This window comes from Ochlerotatus camptorhynchus, unplaced genomic scaffold (genome assembly GCF_037179485.1).
Source record: "Ochlerotatus camptorhynchus isolate MF236.1 unplaced genomic scaffold, CSIRO-AGI_Acam_v1.1 ptg000011l, whole genome shotgun sequence".
Taxonomy (NCBI): Eukaryota; Metazoa; Arthropoda; class Insecta; order Diptera; family Culicidae; genus Ochlerotatus; species Ochlerotatus camptorhynchus.
This window is the reverse complement of record NW_027040503.1, coordinates 264,542-277,769: the sequence shown is the minus strand read 5'-3', so window position 1 is coordinate 277,769 and position 13,228 is coordinate 264,542.

Genomic DNA, 13,228 nt, shown 5'->3' with positions numbered 1-13,228 from the left:
GCATAGCAGCAAGGAGAAAGGCGTTTGATAAATTAAGAACAGCAATGAAAATAGTAAAGCATCATCCTGATATGCAAAATTATAAATATAAGTTAAGGAACCGCAAACAAGAGTTAGCTCAAGCTGTAAAAAACCATAGGGAAAAAGAAATTATGTTGTTCTTTAGACAGCTAACCGATTTTGATGAAAGTATGCGAATAAGGAAAACATATAGTTATCTTAAAAGTTTTAAAAATAGAAGAGCAAGAAATCAGTACAAGAGTATGGAATGATATTCTAAAGAATTGTACAGGTCCAAAAATAGAATTCTGCAACCAGCATGATTACGTTCCGCTACCAAACCCTCATACTTCAGATGAAATTGCAGCGTACCACGATTCGATTAAAATGAGTAACGTACTCGGTAAATGGGCTGAACCCATTAGACAAACGATCATCAATCGTTCGGGTTTTTTTTACACACAAACAAACACTATTGTACATATAAAAAGGAATTACACTCAGAAGCAACAGAGAGTTGTGTTCTGGAAGTGTAAACCGAATTTACATCTTTACATTTAACAAGCAAAAGAAAGAAGTCTTATCTTAAGATTAGCTAAATACTTTATAACTGGCGACAAGGAAAAAGTGCTTAGTGATTCTCTTTTCTGTTGCAGGGAATTTCTAGAAGAAACCGAGTTTCTACCTATTGCAGAGTTTTTGTGAAGAGTGCAGTGAGCTCGAGAAAACTTGAGCAGAGAAAAGACTGTCATCTGCTATGCGTTTTCATCTCGTTAAGGTTCAATTTACTTTATGATGCTTTTTGGAAAATTTCAAAAGCAGTTTTTCCGACGCTTTATTTCAGATTGCAAAAAGCTCGCACTATTCGATTCCTTTTGATATTTACACAAAATGACGCGAGCTTTTTGCAATCTAAAATAATGTGTCGAAAAAAACTGCTTTTGAATTTTTAAAAAATGCATCAAAGTAAATTGAACCTTGCTCGAGGGGGGTGACACATCTAAATCTCAATTCTAGATGCTCAAAAAATCTCACACAAGCTAATAAATCTTCTTTCTTTTCTCGCATCTACTTGCACCGCGCATCATCTTTTTGCAGGAAATCTTCAGAATTGTGATAAATCTTCTTTCTATCTACTCAGAATACGCGCAGCTAGCCACAGCAAAACACAATTTTTTATTTATTTATTTTCTTAAGCGCCCATTACACATGTCAATATATTAAAAACATCGTATTGTCAATTTTTCTTACAATATTATCAATACTGAAATATTGACAACATTAATGACAACACACTAAAGCGCTTGTTACACGGGTTAATATATTGACAGTAAATTGACACACTGAAAATATTATTGAAAAGGTAATATTGATGACGATGGTTGATGACGAGTATTGTTGAAAACTGATTTTCATTTCACTTTGTCAATATTCTTCCCCTACCCAAGAGGAGGGAGAACGTACGTCATTTAGATCGACTGACTCACAATACACCTTCGCGCATGTAGCGAGGTATGCAGTGTTGCCATTTGTTTAAATCTTCGTGTGTGATATAAAATCGATTTCAAACTAAATAAAAAATATATCTTTTTACAGTCAACAATCACCCAGGCTTCGTTTATATGGATGTACATTTTCTACAAAATCACAAGCATGATCATGTTATTTTTTTACTTCAAAATAACATAAATATTATCAGCGTTTCACATACCTACACGTAACGTAAATTAATTATTATATGTATGATTTCCATTTATACATGTTTACCAAAACAGCAGCATGATAGTTTCTATTTGGCGTGCCGTGAACGTGTTGGAATTCAACGCACTCGACAATCGATTTGATTAAATTCGAAAAATTTGGAAGTACATGTCATGTAATCTGTTGTCCTGTGCATTTTCTGTGTCCTGTCAAACAGTTACAACATTTGGTATACAAATTTGGTATTTGAATGACAAGTCGCAGAATTACTCACGTTCACGATACTTCCTATGTTAATTAATAAACTATATGTGTGGTCATTAATACAGTTTGTATGACACATTACATTAACTTTCTTGCACGTCTTCTGGTCATTAGCTTACTTTAATAATCATCAATAGTAATTTTTCAGAAAGTATAAGAGGATTTTCATCATGATAAATATAGTGTATCATTAAGATAAAACCAAAGATGAATACTAAGATGAAACTGTCGGAAGAAAAACTTTCTATTTTAGTGTCCTCTTTCACGGTCCCTTTCATCCAATGAATACCCCCCGTATGCAAGGGAATTTTGTGGTTTTGATGCCCCGTCGGTAGAAATGAAATTTTGCGCACTTTTTTTTATCAAAACAATCACATCAAAATCACAGATGTCCCATTTTTTAATTACTCGTTTAACAACTAATCGATTATTTTTTGTTCGCTGTGCTGCCATTTTTCTACCAATGATAGTGCAGCACATGTTTGAAACGATCGATGATGATCCTCTGGAGATGTTAATACTTATATCGGCATAATATAACCGATTACAAATATTTTACTTTTCGGTTCGTTAATCGATTAATCGATTATTCGAATGAAAATCGGCCATCACTAGATGAATGTGAAACGTCATTTCAAATATAAGGACCGTACATAAATAGTGATACAATTTGAAAGGGACCGGGGCTAATCACAAATTACGTCTCCACGGTAACTGAAAAAAATACGAGTGTTCACCGGTTGATAAAACTAAGCATTATATGTATGGGCAACATTAGGTAAACATTATTCTTCTAACGAAACAGGAGAGTTCAGTGATATCAAAAATAAAATTGGATGCTATAATTAATCACCTAGTTCATTCATCATTCTGTGAACAACATTGTTTTAAATGTATATGAGAACTTAAGAATAGACTTGGAATAGATCACTATATAACACTATTTATTCTAAAAATTTTGAAAATTAATTTAAAGTGTGCAAGTATAAGTTGGGTGAAATTTGGTTTCAATATATATCTACTAAATCAGGACTCCGCTGTTTGGTAATTTTTGAACTACGGAACTGTTCGGTAAAAGTTTACAAATCAGTGGAAAATTTTAAAATTTGGAGATTTTTTTCCGAAAATGTACAGACCTACCCTAATAAAATTGCTATGGTTATTTTGCTTAACGACGTGTTCCGGGTATCATCCAAACCATTTATGGAATAGTTCTATTATTTGGGTTATCGTTCGTTTATGTTTATTTTTTATTAGGGTAGTTAACCCCATTTAAAGATACAAATCAAATTTGTTGATTTTTTTGATTTCCTTCGAGTAACGGTCATTTGAAATTTTACCAAGTTTTTCAGCTGTGATGTGATGTGAATAGAACCCACCATCAGTGCAAGGATTACCTATGACTGCAGATACTTCACTGGTTGTAAAGTTCTGCCTGATGGTTTGTTGCAGCAGGGTGAATCAACTTCATTGAAGACCTTTGGAAGACAAACGACAAGATGTACGTCTATCAACACGTGACAAGGGACTGGCAAATCCACGAACCCTTGTCCAGTCTACAAATCCTTTGAAACCCTTAGGCTGCCCCCCAAACCCAGCATATAATAATGTTTGATTAATTAAATGTATTCAAAAAAGGGATATTTAGAGAGAACAATCTTCAACTGGAACGTACTCACCAAATCAATATATCCGGGAGCGCATTCTCGATGCTTAATTTTCTCTATTCATTTTTAAACAATTCCTTTTCCAGCGAATCCAACCACACAATAACGAAATATCACTTTTCTTCTTCATGTCACTCTGTGCACAAAAGCAATGCACACCGCAAAAACCCAACAATAGACCAGCGCGGTCGAGTCACACCGTCACCAAAGGGAGCGAGAGCAGAAATCATTTTAAATCGAATTATCGCGTCCGGGACACAAAACTATTCAAATGCGAGCACCGAAAAACTACACGGCAGCACAAAGATAGCCCGAGCTCTAAAAAAAAGCACGCAGCGGAGCAAAAAGACTCAACCGTTCTCATCCGCTTCTCAAAGCGGACTGAAATTTTACCAAGTTTTTCAGCTGTTCAAAAACTTCGGCAAATTTTACCGCCTTCGGTGATTCGAATTCAGTGTGTAGCTAGTATTTTCTATACAAACAGGTCCAGCAATCGTTTCTGTTTGGGTCCGAATGCAAACATTAACTCTATACACACTTTCGTTCCCTGATCCATGTTTCTTGTGTGGGGGAATTGAGTCAAGTAATATTGACTTTAATACATTGACGTAAAAAGGCTTCTAAAGTGGATCCTACACGATAGCTTTACTTGACAATAATCGTATTGTCAATACATTCTATATTGACATCAATACATCGGTATTGACAATATTTCTGTATTCACATCATCAATATTATTGTCAATAATTCCCCTTCGCGTCAATATATTGAAACGTGTGGGGTTCGCTTAACGTATTGCCATTAATGTTGTCAATATTCGTATATTGATGATATTGATGGCGAAATTTACGGTCAATACATTCTGAGGATTTTACAAAATGAAATTAAAATCAGCTTTTCGTCAATACTTGTCATCAATTCTCGTCTTCAATATCACCTTTTCAATAATATTGTCAGTATGTCAATTTAATGTCAATATATTGATATGTGTAATGGGCGCTTTACGGACATTGTTGCTGGTTCCATTGTGCCATTTCATATTCTCCGGAATATCCGAGAGAGAGGTGTGAGAAAATATCAGCTGTGAACAGTGAGAACGATTGAGTCAAGTGGTAAAGCTGAAAGTGAGTTCCACTGCGACAAGAGACAAACTGAGAGACAGTGAGCAAGTGACTTGTGAGCAGTGATGCCACATGATGCCACATTTTGATACAGAAATCTGTATATACAGATTACAGATTTTTGAAAAATATACAGATTTTTCAAATAAAGGGAATATATTTTGTATCGTTTTTTTTATATATATATTTATTAATTCCGATTAATAATCGTTTCTTCCTTTCGAGCAGCTTGAATTCAAATCTGAGCATCAAAACCAAATCGTATTTTTCACTAAATTAATTATTATTGTTTTAGCTTCGAATGGACTTGGAATCTTTCGAATGGACTTCTGGTGTTCAGATGTTCTGATTTGTCGTTGGAAGGAATATTAGTTTCTATTTCAATTTGTTTAATTAACCATGCCATATGGTGACAGATACGAAGGTTTATTAAATATATTTTTGTCAACTTGGTAAACAAGCCATTTTAAAAAACCCACCAAGTGGTTGATTACAGTTTGTGAGTCGAAGAATCAACTGGATATTTTTATATTTAGAAAGCGTAATTACAGAAATAAAGAATATTGCATGCAATTAGACTAAACTTTCTGTAAAAGTTCTGTGTTATGTCCAATGTCCTGATAAAGGTTTGCCTATTCTGAGACATAAATAAATCAAATTCTAGGGAATTGTGATAGTTCATTAAGGAAATTATCAATTGGAAACAGATTTGTCTCTTACAACTGGTACGTAATGTTTTGTATTTTCAGACAGTAGGAGAGATACAAAACACTACAAAAAATCAAGATTGTAGGATTTCAAGATTTTTAAAATAGACAAATTCTTTAGAAAGCAAATTTTAGTAATTTTTCAGGATTCTAAAGATTGAACAAACTCCATCTGAACTATGACTTTGCTCAATAGAGATTCAAGTAAATCAGCACTGAGACCATAATATAGAAATAGATTTTTTTACAGATTTTTGTCAGCCAGATACAGATTAAAAAGATTTTTTGCGATGAAAATACAGCTTCAATTTCGAAAAAAATGTGGCATCACTGCTTGCAATTGCACGTGCTCTTCCAGATCGTTCACTTCTCCGCTCATATTCTTCTAGAACTTTCACTTTTACTGCTTCCAGGGTTGTACCCGCATCAATCTGGCTCTGCAGTAAAGTTGCCAGCCCTTAATACGACTCTGGTAAACTTCTGAACAACAACACAATCTTGAAAGATTCCGTCAGAACGTGCTCTGCAGCTGCAAGTCGTTCATAAATTTCTTCCAACTCTCCAACGTGAAGCTCGACATCACCGGCTTCCGGAAGATTCATGCCCGACAACTTGTTCAACAAAGCCACTTGCGTCGTAATAGTAGATTTTTCGTGAAAAGCACACAGGCAGTTCCCGGTTTTCCCGGTTCAAATCTTAAAAAGTTCCCGGTTGTTGATATACAACAAAAAACGAAACTGTACGCATTTTTTAAAACGTGGCCAACTGTAGATTTTTAGTGGTTATTTGTGGGAAAAATTAAAGCCAAATTACAGAAAGTGTTTTCTAAAGCTATAGGAAAAAATCAACTTTATGAGTCACTTAATGTATTCAAAACAATTTATTGATCTTTCGCAATACTTTGATAAATCGAATTCTACCACTTTTTATGATCAATACATCTTATGATTCAAGCCCTAGAATTTATTGAGTGACAGAGATAAAGAAGATGTGTATTCACTGAAAGATTATTTACTAAAAAGATAGATTCCCAAGATTCTGGGGCTTTGAAATTTGTGTAGGGTCTGAAAACATAACTTTTCTTCAAAATTTGGAATTAATAACAATCTTCTTGGTGCTGTTAAAATGTGAGAGTTTAAAAATTTTCCAAAACCACAGTCATAATTGTCAAGGCTCTGAGAGAAGTATTTTAAGAGTTAAAACAAATTACAGAACAAGCGATAGAATCTTGCGGACAAACCCTGGAATTTTCAATAAAATTTAAAAGTATTCAAAGTGTTGATTTCAAAAAAACTATTCAGGAGGAACCCACATAGTTTTCGAAGGAGAAGTTCTGAGCAGAATTCCAGAATTATTCTGACATGAAGTCCTTAGAAATTGTTAGAAGAATTTGGAGGGATTTCTGTGGAGAAGATTGCAAAATCTAAATTAAATTATTAGGTAATTTTTGAAGAATCCCAAGAGAATTATGATGAGAATTCAACAAGAAACAGAGTTCTAAGAGTGTTCTGGCGATAATTTCAACCCTAGTGTGAATGATTCATCAAAGAGCTCCAACAAAATTTATTTCAAAAACATTGCTAATAATTAGGAAGAAATTCTTTAAAATACTCCAAGGGGTTTCTGAATATTTCCAAATTTCGAAAGATTTATGCTAGAGTTAACAGAAAATTTTGAAAAGGATTTCAATGAAATCAAAGTCTCCGAATAGGTTTAAGGGAATTCTAAGACGGATTCCAAACAATTTCTTAGAAGGGGTTTCAAGGAAATTCCAAAAAGAATTCAATAGTAATTATTACGCAGAGTGGTTTCTGGTTAATTTTAAAAGAATTCTATAATAAATCAGAGCAGAATTCCAAGTTCATTCTGAAATTCATATCATGAGAATTTTTAATAAAATTAAAACCCGGGAAAAGAATAGTTCATTTTCAGTTTTTACAAATATTTGTTTCTTAAGTCCAGCATCTTCAATATTTTGCTTTAAGGCCCATGCACTTTACATCTGAAATTAAATCGCAAAAATAAATTTGAAATATTGCTGACATATTAAATTCTAAAAACAATAAGACGGGAATCTGAAGAAAATTATGCAGCAAATAAAGAAAGACATTCATTTGGTAAATAATCACTCTGTTTCAATGGTTTATTCTGAGATTCTGGGGTGAAAATTTATTCCTATGGTGTGATTAATTTATTTTTCCCGGTTCTCTCATCGAATTCCCGATTTTTTCCCGGTTACTTTTCAAATTCCCGGATATTTCCCGGTATTCCCGGTTTTCTCGGTTCGCTGGCCACCCTGGACACAGTTTGTCCCAATAACCTTTTGCTGAAACAGCACTTTTCACTAGGCAATATTGGCTTTCGTCTATACAAAGCCCAACCGTCGCTCTAGCTTTGTGATCATCCTTTTTCCACTGGTCGGTCACTGGTTCTGGCTTCGGCTCAGCAATTAAATGCCAAACCTCTTCGCGTGTGAGCAACATTTCTATGCGAAATTTCCATGTGCTCCAATTTCGATTGTTCAACTTCTCGAACGTGAGGCTCTTCAAATCCGCCATTTTGTTCGCTCACTCGATTCGACCGCCAAATAGGATCGGCCAAAAAGGATCGACACAACAAAAATTTTCAAAAATTTCCTTCGCGCTTTCCGAAAACGCGTACTGGGCCCATAACCTGTGGGAGAGTACAAAAACTGCACAGGGAAATACGTGTAGATTTCGGAATACTGGAGAAAGTAATCGAACACAACACACATACGTTGTAAAGAGAAAATAGCTTTTAATGCTTTTCGTTTGGATGTACAAAGCTAACTGATGCACTCGTGTAACCTTCGTGCCTCTTCTGCGGCACAACCGTTCGCTGGTTAAACCAGTGTTAAAACGATGTAACTTACCAGTGGATGATGAGGGGCGAGATATTGCTATTTACCATCAAGAATGCCTACACGCTAACTTGAAAGTACTCATTAATGAGTAAAAAAAAGACCCATTTTGAAGAAAAGTGGCTTAACTCATTAATGATTAAACAATTTTACCCATTAATGAGTATCTGTTACCCATTAATGATTAACAATTACTGATTAATGGGTAACAGATACTCATTAATGGGAAAAAATTTACTCATTTAATGAGTTAAGCCACTTTTCTTCAAAATGGGTCTTTTTCAACCATTAATGGGTACTTTCAAGTTAGCGTGTAGTTCAATGCAGAATTGCTTGAATACTACGATCCAAACAAACCGCTTATAGTAGTCTCGGATGCTAGTTCTTACGGATTAGGAGGTGTTCTAGCCCATGAGGTCAATGGATTAGAAAGACCCATATGTTTTACATCGTTTTCGCTGAATCCAGCTCAAAAACGATACACGCCGTGTCATAAGTGGCGGATTAATCAACTTTCATGTACCTCGGGTTTTTCTTCACCAAAAGTTAGTTTGGGTGCTTACATTTAAAAATCGGTTAGTTTTAAAATATTCTATCGGGGGAAAATTGAATAAAATTGATTTGAAATTTTTGATTTTCTTTTTTTACCGTTTTTATGCATTTCATGGAGACGCAATACAGTTTGTAATTTAGGCATATGTTAAAAAGTTAAAGTTTGTACATTCATATGTATCTTAGAACAGTTTTTTTGTTTTTATCCAGTTCGTTTATTTGGAAGGCTCAATCGTGTTAGCTTTACGGAGCCATAATTCATTATTCATTGTTTTAAACAAAATTCACTCATATCTGTGTCTAGTAGGAGTTGGGCCGAATACTCGCGGCTTACTCGAGGTTAGAGGGGTACATTGTTGAAGGATAGGATCAGGGGAGGAGTTTGGGGTAGGGTTTCACTGTCTCATCAGAGTGTTGTCGCCAGTATGAAAGGTAGTGTGGTTCTAGCTTCGTCTGGAGTTCAACCTGCTATGGCGACCAGCGGGCGACGATGCTTAGAGCAGTTATTTTCAATTGATTTTATTTTGTTTTCATTTACGTCACACCCGAAACTTGACGTCTACTCTCAACTTTGTGGTTTTAGTACTTGCACAGTTGTACCATTTTTGCATTCGTAGAGCTAGACAAATATAGTGATACTCTATGACAAGGGAAGTTTTCTAACTAAATAGCAGCGCTTTTAATGAAGATAATCATAAAAAATACATGTATTTAATTTTTGATTGTTTATTATATTGAATATTTGATTTCATTTTGTAAATTGATGGTAATTATTTATACTGGTGCTGCGAACAAAGTTTAATTCAGTTCATAATTGTTACGAAAGCTTCATTCCTAGATTGGTCTCATATATGGCTACATTTGGCTTTGTTTGCATTACAGCAAAATCCAGTTACGTGGAATTTAATGATGTGAAACTTCGAAGTTGTTGGAAGTCTCAAAGCTTCCCAACTTTCACAAAATTCGTCAATAGATTGACGATACCCATCAATAAGTTCCATGCCAAAACATTTTTCAATAACCGAGCCAAGATTTTGCATCATAAAGGCATATTCTTTTAGACCAGCATCGAGTAAAACTTCTTTTTTGGTCAGTAAAGCACGACAATGTCTTCCAGCAAAACCAAATTGCGCATGTCGAGTTGCATTTGCAGCCTTAGCCCAAGATTCTGCAATGCTTGGATAGTTTTTAGCTATATTGTCGTAGGCACTGTTCATTAAACCCAAAAACAAGTGCAATGATGGCGGTGGACATACATCCAATACTTTCGTGCAGTCATTACCGGAAAATAAAGGTTTGTTTACACAATTGAAGAAGTTTCTAGCTTCCTTCTCCTTTCCACCTGATGCCATCCAACGTTCTGCAAATTGCTTTATCGACCCAAGCGTTCGTGGTTCACCTGTGGCAGTACCTAAATCTTTCTTATGCACCGTGCAATATGCACATGGATGAGTCGCACTATTGCCCATTACACCAGCTAGTATGTTGATTACTTTTAGATCACCTGCAATAAATCATTATTTAACAGTATTATATAACAAATTTGGCAATGATGCTACATTTAATCTTATAAACACTCACCTGCGACAAAACATTCAAGCGAAGTCAAATTTAGATGTCCCCAAAATTTAGATAGGTTTCCATAATTTTCTTGTATACCAGGAGCAAGAGCAAGGATCAGAGCTTGACGAACCCCTGAGTCCTTGAATCCTTGTTTGCATTGCTGCCTCTGCGTATCTTCAATACACAATACTATCTTAATTGACCCTTGTCCTCCATCAATTCCTATCTTCAGAAAACAATCATCCACATTTCTTCTAGCCTTAATGTATTGGATAAGACCTTCAACGCTGATACTCATAACAACGGGACGTTTTTCGGCAAGGCAAGATTTCCCTTTGGTGGATGATACATCTATAGTCGTTACCTTGAAGAAATCTTCAAGCTCACTCATTCGGTTCTGAAGTGCAGATTTCAACCCAGGTTGAATTGCTTTACGGTTTTTAACACGAATTTTACGTGCCAGCTTCAGCGTCTACAGAACAAAGTGTTCAAGGAAACAACATAGGTTAACAAGTATCTAGTATTAATTTCCGTGCATCATACCTTGCGCGTGCTAAGATCCAGGTCAACTTTCCAATTAAACACATCCTCATGAGAAATTGGCACCGTGTTTTCCTTCTCTTTTGTATTGATAACCTTAATACGACTAGGTTTTCCCCTTTGATTTGAAATGCTTGCAACTGGTTGATCTTTTGATAATTTCTTCCGTATAGCCGTTGAAACCAAATGATCTTGGCTTCCTTCCGCCATAACCGAAAGATTTTGAAGCTTAGTGTACTTGTTGAATTTATGTGGTTTTCCAGGATGAACTTGTGTCAAGCAAACATTACAAATTTTGATGACGTTCGGTGCTTTTTTTCCTTTCGATATAGAAACGTTTTTCTGCAGCGTTTGTTGTGCCACACGACAAATATCGCAATCCTGGTGTTTTGTTGAACCTCTCGTTATTATTCTCTTATGGTATTTATGCACAGGGATTTTTCGAAACTTTTCACCACTCTTACAGCTATATACCGCAATGTAGCAGCTTCCGCACAGCACTTTTGGATACATTTCATTTTGTTCGTCAAAATCGGGTAAAAAACACTCTTTAATTGTTTTTTCCAACGGTTTATGAATGTGTTTGGCCAGTTTCGCTTTATTGAAACATAGGAGACATATTTTCAACCGGTTTTGTTCGTGAGTTTTCTTCATGGTCACACGCAGCTGAACGTTATAATTAATACAAGCGGTTTAGTTCCAGAACACAGTAACAATGTTTTTGTATTTACTTCTACGCGGAACATGACATATGGTAACACGCTTAAATGAAGTTAACCATGTTGAGTATAAACAAAGGAAAAAGGAAATAGAGCTAAATTTAGCTAAATATTGAAGTCATTTTTTTTTATTTTTCCTCGACAGATTCTTTTCAATCCAACCGATTTTGAAATGTCATCAAAACTAACATCTGGAGATAAAAATCCGAGGTATATGAAAGTAGATTAATAATAGCGGCACCGGTGGTGTAGTGGTAAGCGTGATTACCTCTCACCCCAGCAGGCCTGGAAAAAACACAGTCGGCGCCGCCGGGATGTTCTGAGGCATAACATCTCCTTCGGAAGGGAAGTAAAGCCGTTGGTCCCCGGTTTATGAGTTGATGGGTCGATAAGGAAGGGTCCAGGTGTGGGAGCTGCCTCCCAGGTGGCGTCGGTAGCATTGGTGCTCAGCACGGAAAACAAGATCGACGTAAAACAAATCCAAGGAAAAAAAAGGAGATTAATCCATCTCTCCACAAAGTACATTGCGTATCCATGCAAAACCTACTAAAAAAAAACGGTAAAAAAATCCTAAAATTTAAAATCAAGATTTTTCAATTTTCCCCCGATAGAATATTTTAAAACCAATCGATTATTAAATGTAAGCACAAAAACTAACTTTTGGTGAAAAAAAATCCGAGGTACATGAAAGTTGATTAATACGCCACTTCGAACACGGCGTGCGACATCATTTAGAAGCATTGGCGTTAGTTTGCACCGTGAAGAAATTTCACAAATTTCTCTTTGGCCAAAAGTTTAAGTACATATATACTGACCATAAACCTTTGGTAGGTATATTCGGCAAATCCGGTAATAATTCGTTATATATGACTAGAATCCAAAGGTACACTATGGAATTGTCAATCTACGACTTTGAGATTGCGTACAGACCATCAAAACACATGGGAAACGCTGATTTCTGTTCGCAGTTTCCGCTGAAGCAATCGGTTCCGAAAAACCTGGACATAGGGTATATAAACAGTTTAAACTTTTCCGAAGCAGTGCCTCTAGATTATACTTTGATTGCTAGAGAATCTCGAAAAGATTCTTGTTTGGCAGAAGTAATGCGGTTTATTGGAGATGAGTGGCCTGCCAACGTTAAAAGCTCATTGAAGGATTTGTTTTGGCTGCGGACGGATCTTGAAGTGGTTCAGGACTGCCTTCTCTATAAAGAGAGAGTAATCATACCAATAACATTGAGAGAAAATATACTCAAAGTGCTGCATGCTAACCACATTGGCATCGTGAAGATGAAACAGCTTTTTGGCCAGGAATAAGCAACGATATTGAAAACTTCGTAAAGACGTGTGAGGCATACATCAAGATGGGTACATTTCCTGCAAAACCCAATCATAACAAGTGCATACCAACTTCGAGGCCTTCCAGCCGCTTACATGCTGATTTCTTCCATTTTGAAGGGAAAACTTTTCTATTCATCGTAGACAGTCACTCGAAGTGGGTGGAAGTAGAGGTC